This window comes from Lissotriton helveticus, chromosome 1_1, assembly GCF_964261635.1.
Source record: "Lissotriton helveticus chromosome 1_1, aLisHel1.1, whole genome shotgun sequence".
Taxonomy (NCBI): domain Eukaryota; kingdom Metazoa; phylum Chordata; class Amphibia; order Caudata; family Salamandridae; genus Lissotriton; species Lissotriton helveticus.
This window is the reverse complement of record NC_136057.1, coordinates 1,659,068,688-1,659,083,216: the sequence shown is the minus strand read 5'-3', so window position 1 is coordinate 1,659,083,216 and position 14,529 is coordinate 1,659,068,688. Positions and strand designations below refer to the sequence as shown.

Genomic DNA, 14,529 nt, shown 5'->3' with positions numbered 1-14,529 from the left:
TAGCTAGCATGGTCTGTACACAAAACCCTACCCAACTTGGAGACAGTAAGCACACTCCAGACTGCCTGCTGGGATCAGCTGAGAGCTTCATTACCTCCTCGTCCGTCTTCCTCGCCACAGTATTAACACATGAGCCTCCGGCTCCCACAGAAACTCCAAGCACAACTTTTATCGCTCTAGTCTCTCTCTCCCTCCTCCAAGATGGCTCCCAGTGGCTACAGCCAATCCCATAAAGGGTCACAGAACCATCCAAACGACCTGTTTTTTGGTTTCTGCACTTCTCCGAGTGCTGTCTGCCTGGTGTACAGGTGAGTAGGGGCTGAGGTCTTGCTGGAGCAGCCCCTTATGTCCTTTGGTGTATGGAAGGGGGGAAGTTAGTTGTGTGTTCCTTCGGTGTCTTTCGCTTATTTGATTCATTTTTTTCCCCCCTTCCGTTGCCATTCACGCTCCATGTCCTGCTCTAGCGGACTTGGTGGAGCGTTTCATCTGCGGGTTCGCTTTGGGACTCGCTTCGGGGGTGGGGGGGCGCGCCTGTGGTTCCTGCTGAGCGGGATGTTTATTGCATGTGCGCCCCTTGCCGACCGCGCGTCCTGTTTAGCGGACGTAGCGCGGTCAGGTGATTTCTTTGCCGGTTGTACGCACGCTTACCTTGTGGCCGTTTGTGTTGTCTGCGGCTGCGGGGAGCGCGTTTTTCTCACGCTGCTGTTGCTCTTTGCTGGTGGGGGTCAGGGACTTCATTACGGAGTGCGCGCGGGACTTCCTCAGTTTTTATGGCTATTTTGTGGGCATGCGATGGGAGGTTTACACTGGTTGCTTAGCAACCTCCAGCCTCTTTTACCGGTCAGGTGTTTTAAGGTGTTGCCTGTGTTTTTCACTCGTTGTGTGGCTGTCATGGAGGGTGGTTCATCCAATTTGGCTAATCCTGATTCCTTGGAGGCTTCTGGTTCTGGGGTGACGATTCCTTCTATGGAATTGTTACAAAAGATGATAAATTCTGCTGTGGCCGCTGCCTAGCAGGATAAGGTGCCGGTTCCTCCTGATAAGAGGGCGAGGACTGATGGCGCTCCTGCTGTTGACTCTGACACTGAGGAGGATGTTGACGTCAAGGGACGTTTTGTGCAGGGTGCCGACCTTAAGGAGGTGCTGAGTCACATTCGCAAGAACTTTGTTTTTCCTGACTCTGTTGTGCCTCTGGAGGATGATATGTTTTCTCACTATCAGCGTCCTGAGCCTGATTCTTTGCCTCTGCATTCTTCTGTGTTGAAAGATTTGGAGACGGAGTGGAAGGATGTGGACAAGGGCTCTTTTCTGCATTTTTTGAATAAACGCTATCTTCTGCAGGACTTTGCTGTGAAATTCCCTTCCTCGGTTAAGGTTGATTCCATGATGGCCAGTATGTCCTCTCATGGGACTGTTGTTTCTGAGGATTCCTCTCCTGCTGACCCTGTGGATAGTAAGGTGGATGGTGCGGTGAATCTCACTTTTGCGGCTTCTAATTTTTCCATCCGGGCTGCGGCCTATTCCTCTTACGCAATCCAGTCTTTGCTTAAGGATGTTTCAGTCTTTGGCTGAATTATTAGACATGGGGGAGGATGTGTCTTCTACTCTGGCGATAATGGAGCAGCAGGTTTGCATGCTTTTTGATGTTTCTTTTGATTCATTGGGGGCGGCGGCTTCTGCGGCTGGGTCTTCTGTAGCTGCGTGACATCAGTTGTGGCTCCGCTCCTGGAAGGCTGATGCTACGAGAAGGGTCTCCTGATGAAAATCCCTTTTTCTGGGGTTAAGCTGTTTGGTTCCCCTTTGGATGAGATGGTGAAGAAGACGGCGGAGGACCGTAAGCTCCTTGCTACTGAACGTACTGGTCGCTTCCGTGCCTTTGGTTCCCAGAGGGCTTTTGGTCATTCTCGGAGGGGCCGTGCTGGTCAGCCCTTTCGTGGGAGGGGGCGTGGCCGGGGTGCTCCTTCCTTTGATAAATCCTGGTTCACCGGTGCTTCTGCCTCATTCGCTCCAGCTTCAAAATCAGGACTGGATTGCTCCTGGAGTGGGTCCGGTTGGGGGTCACCTCACTTGCTTAATGGAGTCTTGGCGCGAGATTGTGTCAGATCAGTGGGTGCTTCAGGTGGTTTCTGATGGTTTGCGACTTGGGTTTACCCAGACTACCCCAGACTGTTTCAGATCCACTCCTTGTCCCAGGGACGCTCTGAAGCGGGTGGCGCTTTTGGAAGGCATCGACTCCCTTATTGTAAAGAAGGCAGTGATTCCTGTGTTTATTCCATTCTCTTCCTGGTGTCCAAACGCACAGGGGATCTCGAACCTGTGATGGATTTGAAGTAGGTAAATACTTTCATCCCTCATCAGAAGTTCAAAATGGTTTCGCTCCAGGTGATTCGTCCTCTGGTGTCTATGGGGGATTTTCTGGCCTCAATAGACTTGAAGGATGCTTATCTGCATGTGCCTGTTCACCCGGACTCTCAGAAGTTTCTGCGGTTCTGCGTCATGGGTCGACACTATCAATTCCAGGTATTGCCTTTTGGACTATGCTCTTCGCCCAGGGTTTTTACAAAAATTCTGGCTCCTCTAATTGGCCATTTGCATGGGGAGGGCATTAGTGTTTTTCCTTATCTGGACGATATTCTGATTTCTGCTTCTTCTCTTTCTAAGGCGGAGTTGCATGTCCGGAGGGTGTGCCATGTCCTGGAGCATCACGGTTTCCTGGTTAATGTTCCGAAGTCCTCCCTGGTTCCTGCGCAGGAATAGACTTACATTGGGGCTCTGTTCAAGACTCAGTTGGGGATGGCATTCCTGCCCCCTGCTCGGATTCTGTCCCTGATATCTGCTGTTCGTTCCCTGTTGTTGGGGCCTTCTCATCCTGTGAGCCTATGGTTGAGGGTGCAGGGGCTGATGTCTGCATCTTTGTTGACGGTACCGTGGGCTCGCCTTCACATGTATCCGGTGGTGTCCCACATTTTGTTGCATTGGGACCCCTGTTCCCTAGATATGGATGTTCTGATCCCTGTGTCCTCCGAGGTCCGGGTGGTCCTGGGTTGGTGGTTAGACGAGGTTCATCTGTCTCGGGGTCGCCCATTTCTGGTGATCCCTACTCGGGTTCTCACTACAGATGCCAGCCTGCTGGGATGGGGTGCTACTCTGGGGGATTCCATGACCCAAGGGGTTTGGTCTCCGTCTGTGATGTCCTGTTCTTCCAACTACAAAGAGCTGAAGGCTGTTCTGTTGGGTCTGTTGGCCTTCTCGGATCTTCTTCAGGGGCACCATGTGCAGGTCCGGACAGACAATCAGGTTGTGATGTCTTATGTCAACCATCAGGGGGGTTGCCGGGTTCTCTCCCTCAGTTGCCTCAGCCGTCGGATTTGTTCTTGGGCGGAGGTGTCCCTGTCTGCGATTTACCTACCTGGTCGCGAGAACACTGTGGCGGACTGTCTGAGCCGTGTGTTTCCATCCATGGGGTCTTTGTCCCTGACTCCCTTGATGTTCGGGAGGTTGAGGAGGATATTTGGGTCTCCGGTAGTGGACCTCTTTGCTTCCCAGTCCAATGCCAAAATCCGCTGCTTTTGCACGATTATGCCTTGCCAGGATGCTTGGAGAGTGGATGCCCTGTCGTTCCTTTGGCCAAGGGGCCTGTTGTATGCCTTTCCTCCTGTTCCCCTGATTCCGGCTGTCTTGCAGAAGATCAAGAGGGAGGGGTCCTTTGTCCTTTTGGTTGTTCCGGGGTGGTGCCGTCGCCCTTGGTATCCCCTCTTGTTGGAATTGGCTGTGGCACCGGGGTAGGCCTTGCCGTTCATGCCTTACCCTCTGTTGGGCCCTCCGCTTCCTCTGCCTGTGTTCCGATCCATGGGTCTGCGGGCCTGGCTCTTGAGAGGGATTCGCTGATCTGTGGGGGTTGTTCGTTGGCTGTTGCTGGGGTTCTCCAGCAGTCCCGGAGGCCTTCTACGCTGAAATCCTATGCTAAGCATTGGGATAATTTTGCTTCCTGGTGTGTTGGTCGCCATCTGTCGGTGGCTTCTTTGGACCCTGCTCGCATTCTTGATTTTTTGAATGAGGGGTTTGAGTTGGGCTTGGCCATTTCTACTCTTCGGGCACAGTGGGCCGCCATTAGGGCATTTCATGTCCTCCCTTTGCTTTCGGTGGCTCCTTTGGTGGCTCGACGTTTTAAGTCGCTGTCTTTCCTGCATCCCCGTCCTATCCTCTGTCCTCCTCCTTGGGACCTTCCTTTGGTATTGCGTTCCTTGCAATTGGCTCCTTTCGAGCCTTTCGAATCGGTTGACTTAAAGTTTTTAACACTCAAGGTCGTGTTTCTTGTAGCTATTGCTTCTTCCAGGCATATTGGGGAGTTGGGGGCTTTCCTACGGTCTGCTCCATTTTTGGTTATTTTGTTGGATCGGGTGGTTTTGCGCCCTCATCCTACATTTGTACCTAAGGTTGATTTCTATTTTCACCATTCTGCTGAGGTGGTGCTTCCTGTTCTGTGCCCTGATCCTTCCTCGGCGGAGAATAGCCTTTTGGATGTTCGTCGTGCCTTATTGGTGTATTTGGACCGCACGTCTCCCTTCTGCAAAGTGGACAATTTGTTTGTCAATTTTGGTTTGTCCCGTCAGGGCTTGAAACCTTCCCTTTCCACGGTCAGTCGTTGGATTAAGGAGACTATTTTGTTGGCATATGGTTCTGTTTCCGAGGTTCCTTCTCTCCCTGTTCAAGGCTGTTCCACCCGGTCGGTGGCTGTGTCTTGGGCTGCGTTTAAAGGGGTCTCCTTGGAGGATGTTTGCAGGGCTGCCACTTGGTCGTCCCCTCATACCTTCATGTCGCATTACCGCCTTCAGGTTGGGGGTGGGGGTTCTGTTTCCTTTGCCTATTCTGTGCTTAATGCTGGTATTCCTTGGAGGATTTCTTTGGTTTATCTGCCTCTTGTTAATAAACTGTGTTCCACTGCATTGATGTTGTGGGCTGTTTTCCTTGCATGAAGCTGATTGCTTGGGTATCCGCTCATGTGTTAATACTGTGGCGAGGAAGACGGACGAGGAGGTAATGCCCCGGTTACTTACCGGTAATCTTCATTACTCCGAGTCCTTGTCTTCCTCGCCACAGTATAGTTTCCCTTCCCTCCGTCCCTGGTGGTGGCTTCATGTCTGCGGCTTGGTTTTTCAGGTCATTTGGCTGGTTCTGTGTCCCTTTATGGGATTGGCTGTAGCCACTGGGGGCCATCTTGGAGGAGGGAGAGGGAGACCAGAGCGATAAAAGTTGTGCTTGGAGTTTCTGTGGGAGCCGGAGGCTCATGTGTTAATACTGTGGCGAGGAAGACAAGGACTCGGAGTAATAAAGATTACCGGTAAGTAACCGGGGCATTACCCAAAGAGGCATAACGATCTAACTGACAGCACCAAACTCATCTGTCATCAACTGCACTCTCCCAACAGCAGAAGAAATGAAGAACGTTCCTTTACAAACTGGTTACCCCGGTTCACTCTGAAATGTGTCTTATTCCAGATGTTCTGATGTGTGCTGTGATGGGTGTGTATGTTGTCACATTGGTCCTCCAATCACCCTCAAGGCTGTTTGACAGTGACACTCCCCATTGGCTGGTTACCAAGGCATTAAATGTTCCATCAAGAGATGCCTGTCCAATGGTAATCATCACACGTACACACCTAATCTTTAAATCTGACTGATCGAAGCTTCTCACGGTTCGGAGACATCTGCATGGGCTGGCCACTTTTGTATTCCTTTGTAGAGACATTCAAAGACCCAGCACTGCCTGGTTCAGGAGCTCTTTATGGCTGGACCCTGCCTCTAACAAAAGAAGCGCTTTTTCTCATCAGATTTAAGAAGTGAAGAGTGAAGGTAACAATCTCTTCATACAGCCAATTCTTAATTATATTGTATTTATTTATTTATTTTTTCTGAGGTATTTATGAAGCGCAAAGGTAGCCCCAAAGGGCAGCAGTCGGAACAGGATAGACAGAGTGGGTGCGAGGAAAATAGTGGCATGCAGCTGTGTTTACTCTGTAATATAGGGGCAGCATTTATGTAACATACAGAGCGAAACAGAAACATGTCACTGGGGAGAGCGGCAGGACAGCAGAAGAGGGAGGGATACAGGCCAGCATGGTCGGAAGCTTGCACTTGAGGTGGATTTGGACAACATTTCTCTAATACTCCAAGAAAGCAGCGCGCCTAGAGTGTGAGGGGAGATTTCTGCAGAAGCTCGCCCCACCCCCAACGAAGCCTGATGGCATGAGCATTTCTTTGTAAGACTTTTTTTTACGTTCAGGCAGAATTATATCCGAGGATCACAAACTTGCTAAATAGCGATTTTTAGATCAAAGCCAACTAGACTGCCCATCTGCCTGGTTTGCTGACGACATATTGGGGACATTCTGGAAGCTTCCACATTCCGCCCATTTCTTACCATGGGCCTTGTGGTCTATAACTCACATTTACATGCTTTCTATTGGCTGGTTTGAGTTCATCAGAAGGATTGATGTTTGGGGTGATCCAATTTCATTTTGTTATATACTGTATTGTCCTGATTTTGTATTTAATGTAAAAATTTAGTGAATTTATGTATGAATTGTAAGTATTGTACTTATGACAAAGTTCATTCTTGAATGAAAATAAGAACATTTGTCATAACATAAATCATGCAAATTAAATAAACATGCAAATGTTCCTTTGGGGTCTCTCCACATGGCATTAAGTCCATTGATGAATGTATATAAGTTAGGCGGAAAGTGTTATCACTGGTGTCTCATTGCGGTGTGGAAAACAATGTTATTTTTTTCTGAGCGCAAAGCATAAAAACAAAATTGAAATGCCTGTAAATGAACTGTGCAGATATTTCAGAATATGAAAAGCACAAATGAAGCACATTTTTTGGGTAATTCTGAAGTGTGGTGTAAACACATTTTAGTACGATCAAAACAAATCTAGACTAGGTGCTAATATTTCCACACATTATCGTTTGTGGGCTGTATACTTTTATCAGTAAAACTGTATGTCTGTGTATTTGTAATGGTCCTTTCAATTGAAGATGTGTTATCTGTTTTAGCAGTGCGCTACCACACCATGCATTCTCCACTTTATGCCACTCTACTCCACTCTACTCTGCACCACTCCGCACTATGCCACTCCACACTGTTTCATTGCATTCTGCTCTGCACCACTCCACTCTATGCACTTCACTCAACACCTCTCAATTCTACACCACTCTTCTCCATGCCAATGCACTCTACCCCACACTACTCTACTATGCACCACTACACTTTTTGCCACTGCACTCTATGCCAATCCACTCTAATCCTCTCTAATCTCCTCCGCACCACTGCACTCTATGACATTGCACACAACACATTACTCTACCCTGACACAATCTACTCTACACCACTGCAATCTATGCCACTCTGCCCCATTCCACTTTACGCCACTGTAATCTAACTTGCGCCCCTCCACTCTACCCCACTGCACTCTACACCACTCTATTCTATGTTACTGCATTCTATGCTGCTGCACTCTATGTCACTGCACTCTACATCAATGCACACTACCCCATTTCACTCAACAACAATGCACGCTACGCCAATCTATTCTGCACCACTGCACTGTATGCCACTATACTCAAGGGCATATCTTCAGGGGGGCAGTTTGGGGGTGGAACAGGCGCTCCCAATAATTGTTCAGTCAGGTCACACACACCTTAACTGTCAGTCTGTCAGGGTTGGGGTGAACAAATTGCCGCAGTGACCCCACACGCAAGGACAGACGTCAGAGTTACACTCCATATCAGTGTTAACAGAGAAGGTGGGGTGTCATTCAGACTTCGAATCCCTGCAGAAGCCCTGCTTGTTCCTCTTTGGGCCTACGACTCGTGCACTCACGTCGATGGTTGTCGGGCATGTAAGCTACAGGTGTTTAGCGCTCAGTTTGAAACAGACAGAATCCCCGCATGGCAGATGCTTTTTGTGGGCTCTCCAGGAGTGTCACACGTCCATTCTTGAGACTCAGACAGTAGGGTGGCGGGCTTAATGGGGGTGTCATGGACAGGGTTGAACTGAGCACAACATTGATCCAGAGACAGGTACATTTTAATTCTGCATATTAACATTACTTCATTTTTGTTACAGTCCTTCATGCCTTCGGCAGTGACATTTTGAATTGCTGTATTAGTGGGTGTTCCTAGTGCGCTATAGTGCGTGGTAACTCAGGTGGATAATACTCACACTGGAAGCAGAGAATTATGTGGATAGCCTGTGGACACCTGTTTTAATTGGTTGAGGGGTCAATGCACCTGCAGTAGCCCATTGCATGTATCCTGTTCCTGCTGTAGCTAGCGAACCCTATGTAACACATATATGCAGCCTGTGAGGTGCCATGTATTGTATCTATAGTCTGAGGTGCCAAGGCCCTGTATATACAATATCACGTGTCTCTGAGCAGCGTGCTTCATATATATCACTCCAAGAAGCAGATGCACTTTCTGTGCAGCATGTAAGATGCCGGTATATATGAGATACGTATATATCATCTGTATTCTGGTAACGTGTGTTCCTTATGAGCATAGCTTGTGAGGTCCCTCTTCAATGTACCTATACAGAGTACTTGTAAACTCTCCTTGCAGCCTGTGCGTTTGGTAAGCTGCAGTGCCTAATTGTCTGCACATCTCTACCTGGCACTACACTCAGTCATTAGGGCATGGCTCTCCAACCTGTGCTGGTCTCACAATCCCCAGCATAGGAGCAGCAGCCGGGGCCAGCTCTATTACCCAAAAGTGATCATGTGCAGATAGGAAGAAGTCCTCTACACCAAACCCTCTACCCTGAGTACTCCTAGCCAGAAAGGAGGATTCCTAACAGACTCGTCTCTTTGTCCTGGTCAAATAGACTCCTTCTGTGGACACATCAAAGGGAAAACTCTGGTTCATCTCTAACCAACTCTATTCTTATAGTGTCTTTTGGAACATACTTGTACCCCGACCCAGACAACAGTACTGCTTGCTCCCAGCAGACCCTGGTAAGAGAACTGGAGCTGTCAGACCTAGTCAGCAGATTTATTTCACCCCTTCTTCTCTATGCCTCATACATAGTAATGAATGGTCCTTTCCACCAGCACACACTCTTTTACCATGTTATAAAATTAGGCACTTTTTCTGAAAAAGTGGATGTGGGATGCTGATAGCGGAGTAAGGAAAGGGTCTTTGCGTATTGGCTGTAGATTTGTGGAAACGTTTGGTCTGGTGTACTGTTTACAAATGTATGTTCCGGCTGCAGGCATCCCTAATGGGTCGATGGTCACCGGTTAGCACTCTGGTTTCTATCTCACTATACCTCTTTGGCCACCCTAGGTGCATATTGGTGGCATCTTGTAGGCCTTGCTGCTGTATGGCTTACAATTTCCTGCGAATGCAGAATTTTTAAAATCTTGGTATAAGTATTGTCATAGAACATTTGTTTTGCATTTGGCCCTCTGAAGCAACTTATTGCCTACAGCTAACACATTATGAAACTCATCAACAAACAAATCAATAATAGCTATTGTTGCTGTTCAAAGTAGAACAGTTCTGGTTTTCATGTGGTCGAGAGATCAGCAGTTGAGAGGAGTCCATAGGACTGGGAATTGGGACATGTACCTTGAGAAGGTGCATGCCTCAGTGATGGAGGCCCTTTCTGTCTTCTATTTAAGAGGATTTCGATTGTAAATTCTGTATGTCGACACACCCTTACAATAGGCCAATGGGATTCAGTCATTTGGTAGAGCTACACACAGGCCTTAGCATGAAAGTTACCAATGGTTTGCAATAAAAGGTCACAATTCTTGAATGTCTCAACCATCAGTTTACACTAAGAGCACTTGAAAATCAGTAAGCTGTTTAAACACTATATTAGAACTGAACTCTTCAGGTAGCATTTACCCAAACATTTAGCTTATTTCTCCTGGGTTTTGCTGATTCTCTTGTGATGGCCTTAGGAACTAGGGCACTTTCCCATAGTAAATACAGTGTGAAAGTGATCGCACCTTCCTACACACATTAAGAAGTGGTGCTTACCTTGTGTCTCTAAATACATGTCCAGCTCTAAATACATGTCCAGCTTGCTATTGCAGACTGGTGTGCTCTCTGCACGGATCCTGCTCTTAAAATATGTGTCCAACCTGCCATTGCAGGCAGGTGTGTGCTTTGCACCAATAGTACTCTTAAATGCGTGTCTAGCCTGCCATTGCGGGCAGATGCGTGCAATTGTGCGTTTACTCAGGCTGGCCTGTTTAGGTCACTAACCATCCTGAGAGGACCTCTCATTTCCATCTGAGTTTCCAGAGGGTACCTCCTAAGCGGTAAAGCGAGTGGTAGGTGAAAGGAAGGGCAGGTGCACGTGTGTCCCCTGCTCAGGTAGACGGACAATATGTTGCAACGCATAAGGGTGATGAGGGATGTACATTAGGATCTTTCCCATATGTGCATATTGCTAATGTCATTTGAACATGTATTGCTAACAATATTTCTGAATATGATTTATGCTCCTCAGAAATACCTGATGCTGATGTTCTGTATATTATTTTGTGTGTTGAATGCAAACGTTATTTACATACATCAAGTGAAAAGTCTCTTTTGTGACAGTCAAGGTATTTATTGTGAGTAAGTACTGTGCCATTGCTTTACACATTGGCTCTGTGGTAAGCTTGACTGCTCAGTGCCAAGCTATCTAAGGGGGTGCACAGGTTATACAGTGTGTGTAATCACCCACCCATGTTGGGAGTAGTAGGTCTTGCCTGGATGGGGCCAGTTCGAAAACACTACTTCCTTGATTGGAGTCCATTGTGAGTTCTTTTAGCCACATCAGAATTACTCTAGCCCCTAATGCTGCGTTTTACATACATAGCTGCACCCTAACCCACTCACAGATCCTTTCAGCTCACCAGATACTCTTCTCCTGTTATGCACTTTGATGTCTCCTGTAGTTCACAAAACGATCTTCTGAAAATGTCATTGAGTTTGCCCTAAGCAGAGAAAGACAAATGGTGATGTTAATAACACTACTAACCTAGATGATTGGAAATGTCCTGATATGCAGAAACATGCCAGCACGCCAAATATGGACTCCTTTATGATCGTCAAAAGTACAGTGGCCTATCTTGATCCTAACCAATAACTTTCATCCCAGGAATTCGCATCACTCAGCCAACCTGCTATGTATAGGTTTAGTTACCAGATTTGCGGCAGTTGTCACTGGCCAGAACAAAGAGAAAACTGTACTTTCCGCCTACAAAAGGGGTGACGTATTTTTTGGTAGTTGAGTTCGAGATGTGTAACAAAGGCCCTTGATTTTGCTCCTTTGGGCGTCTCAACTCAGATAGAGCAAGGTGGTGGTGTGGGGGGAGGGGTGTGGAAGAGTCTTATAGATACTCTTCCCCTATTATTATGAATTATTTTATTTTTTCTTACAGGTTTAGGAGTAGGTGGGGGTTCAGTGCCTCAGAAGAATCAAGAGAGCACAGTAACCTCAAAAGAGTGACGTTTCCATGCATGGAGCAGCAGATGGGGTCTACCTTTTCTGTAGTGAGAGCTACTTCTGATCAGAGAAAATCATCATGAGCTACTGAAGGCCAAACCACTTGCTAATCGTTACCAGACACCTTCATGCCCAGTTCCATTGGCTTTAAGCCTAAGATCCATAGAACCAGATACTATGGTTTGAACAAATTCTTTGACTAGGGGTACTATGACAGGAATGCCATGTATATTCAGTGAGAGTGAGGTCTTTGGGATGTATGAACATGTGTCCATATATATGGAATAAATGTGTTTGGTTGACTGTGAGCCTATGTTGTACGTACTTGTTGCACTGGAATATCTTTTGTCATATGTGGCACTGTTACATGTATAATACACACATATAACTACTTTGTCAATGGGAGAAATTTAAAGTCCAGAAAACGTTCTGCAAAAATATTTATTATATGGAGCATTTTTCTGCACATTACATTTCTCCCACTTAAAATAATGGCTGTATTTTTCAGTTATAAATATGGCACTGTGTCTATCAGCCACTGTGAGCAAGATGCTTGCTGTGTGTAAAGACATCACTTTGAAATGGGAGAAAAAAATGTAACCGAAGAGTGAACTTTATGTTTATATGGATTCCATTAAACTCATCATTTAAATTTAATCCCATTTCCAAGCGTCACATTTACAAACACCAGGTATCTTGCCCCCAGTGGCCTGTAGACAAGGTGCCATGTTTAAAATAGAAAAATACAGCCATTTGTTTAAATGGAAGGAATTTAAAGTGAAGAACCATGCTTCATAAAATATTAAAACGTAATTAACTTAAAGGAAATTGGAGAAAAACACTAAAACGTAGGGGTTGATTAGGATGAAGGGCTGATCGCCACCGACCGCATGGCGGTGGCGATCAACCCTACATCCTTCCCCGCCCGCCACCCATTTCCCCCCTGGAATATTAGTACGACAGGGGGACCCCGGCGGACGGAAATACCGTCCGCCACTTTTTCGCCAGTCGACCAGGCGGAATAGGGGCCATCTATGGTGGTGGTGTCAGCTAGACACCACCATCCATATTAGCATGGGCAGCGGAGCATGGCTTTCCATGGCGGAGACCCTGCAATGGAAAGCCATGCAGAGTCTGTTTTCGGGGGCCTGTTGCGGGCCCCGAGGGTATTGGTGGGGTGGGGGGTGCACATGGGAGGTACCTATGGTATCCCCCTGCATTGTCATGGACATGGTGGCAGGCACCTCACGGTACCTGTCACCTTGTGCATGACAATGCACACAGTGCATTCCCAGCAATGTGGCGTGCAGTGCTGTGAGCACCGACCGCAACAATGTTGGGAATGGAGGATGCCGCCACCATGGTGGCGTTGGCATCCTAATTGCAGGTGTGGGACTGCCGCACCACTGGCAGCCGGTCCCAGCACCGCTAAGGGGGCATTCTAATCGGCCCCTTAGTTTCTGATTTCGACTGTGGCACTGCAGTGCCGGGTCCGCCCTGTCGCCACACAGCCAAAGCCGTGGTCAGCCCACCCACCAGATTAGGAGTTTCCTCCTGTCTGTCTGCCTCTGAGGCAGTCCCACTAGGCATATTGATGCCTCCTGACCACAGCAACACCGACAGGGAATGGGGGTTCCCTTGCTGCTGCAGCAGAGCAATGGCAGTCCGACTCCCATAATCGTAATAGGGTGGTCGGAGACTGCTGCCGCAATGCCCCCACGAGTCTGTTGGTCCTTGAACCGTCCAGACACGTAATTAAGCTCTTAAAGTTTCATAGAAATATTTTTCTTCACTTTAAATCTCTCCCATGTATAAAACAAGCATTTGCAATGCAATAGGTCTCGCCTTTACGCAAGTTTGAGCTTTTGGCATTGTAAATGACAATGCCTTTTATTTTGGTTTTTAAAACATAAAATTAAAGGCATTGCCATTTACTATGCCAATAGCTTAAACTCATGAAAATGCGAGACCTATTGCATTGCGAATACTTGTTTAGGACTTGTACCCTGACAACAAGCATGCAGGGAGTCAACCTTTGGGTTCTCCATAGTGACCATAATGCAGTGGGCACCACCTCCTCTGGGTGGAAACAGAGGAGAGGGTGTGGCTTAAGGGCTAGGGCAGCCGACTTTGAAGCTGGGGAACGAGAATCGAGTCTGATGGGACTCTTAAACATCCTGTGTTTCTGGTCAAATCACCTAATCTCCCCGTGCTTAAAAATGAATGTGTCCGTTTGTAACACAACTGTTGCTTATGTAAAGCACTCTAAAACCTTCGGGCCAAGTTTGCACTGTACCAAACTGCAACAAAAAAAAAATAGACAATGCGGGAAGACATTCAATGACTCAAGGCGGGGAGAACGAGGAAGTGCTAACCGTTATGCGGTATTTACTGTGCCCCAATGAAGTGCTACTCCAAACCATTGCCTGCTTAACCACGAAGTGACGCATTCGCCGGCCCCTACGCGAGTTGCACCAACCCAACCTCACATTTGTAGGGTGCTTGTCAACTAACGTTGCATTGACCAGACACATTGTGAAAAGGAACTCAAAAATGTTGTTTTGTAGAAATGCTACGATCTGCTCCCTGTTGCCCAGACATGCCGGGCTTTTAAAAAATATATATATTTCAAACGCAGACATGCACCAGGGGCTACGGAGTGGAAAAGATAAAAACACAGACCCTCAACGTGAACATGTTTATAGACGTCAGTCGCGGAGACTCTCAGCTGGCGAACTTGTCAGAGGCTCTTTAAATAGAAGATTTTAGAGGCCACCATGCCACAGCGCCGGAGCGCACAGCACGGAAACAACACGCACAACGCCCTTGCAACCGGTGTCTGTAGGGCTACAACTGCAAGCATTCCGATTCAGTTGTGTTTCATTTGCCAATGCCTTCGTGAATGTATTTCTGCCCTACTGAAAGGCGAATGTTCTATCCATTATAATTTTTTTTTAAACGGAAGTGCCGAAGAACGGTTGGTACAGTCCTCTTCAAGTTTTTTTGAAGAGTTCCGAGA

At 47.4% G+C, this 14,529-nt stretch overlaps 1 protein-coding gene across 4 annotated transcripts in view; it reads left to right on the top strand.

Moving 5' to 3' along the window:
• The window catches only part of LOC144830006 (retinol dehydrogenase 7-like), a 441,255-nt gene that overhangs the window by 317,685 nt on the left and 109,041 nt on the right, over window positions 1-14,529 (top strand). Inside the window, exons 1-2 of one of the 4 annotated variants that reach the window (XM_078688876.1) lie at window positions 5,682-5,853; window positions 11,446-11,690. The exons of 1 other annotated variant lie outside the window; for it this stretch is intronic. The gene's annotated coding sequence lies outside the window, so the exon portion shown is untranslated. Of the gene's footprint in view, window positions 1-5,681; window positions 5,854-11,445; window positions 11,691-14,529 lie in introns of those variants that run through there. 2 more of the 4 variants (XM_078688877.1, XM_078688874.1) reach the window with 2 other exon arrangements.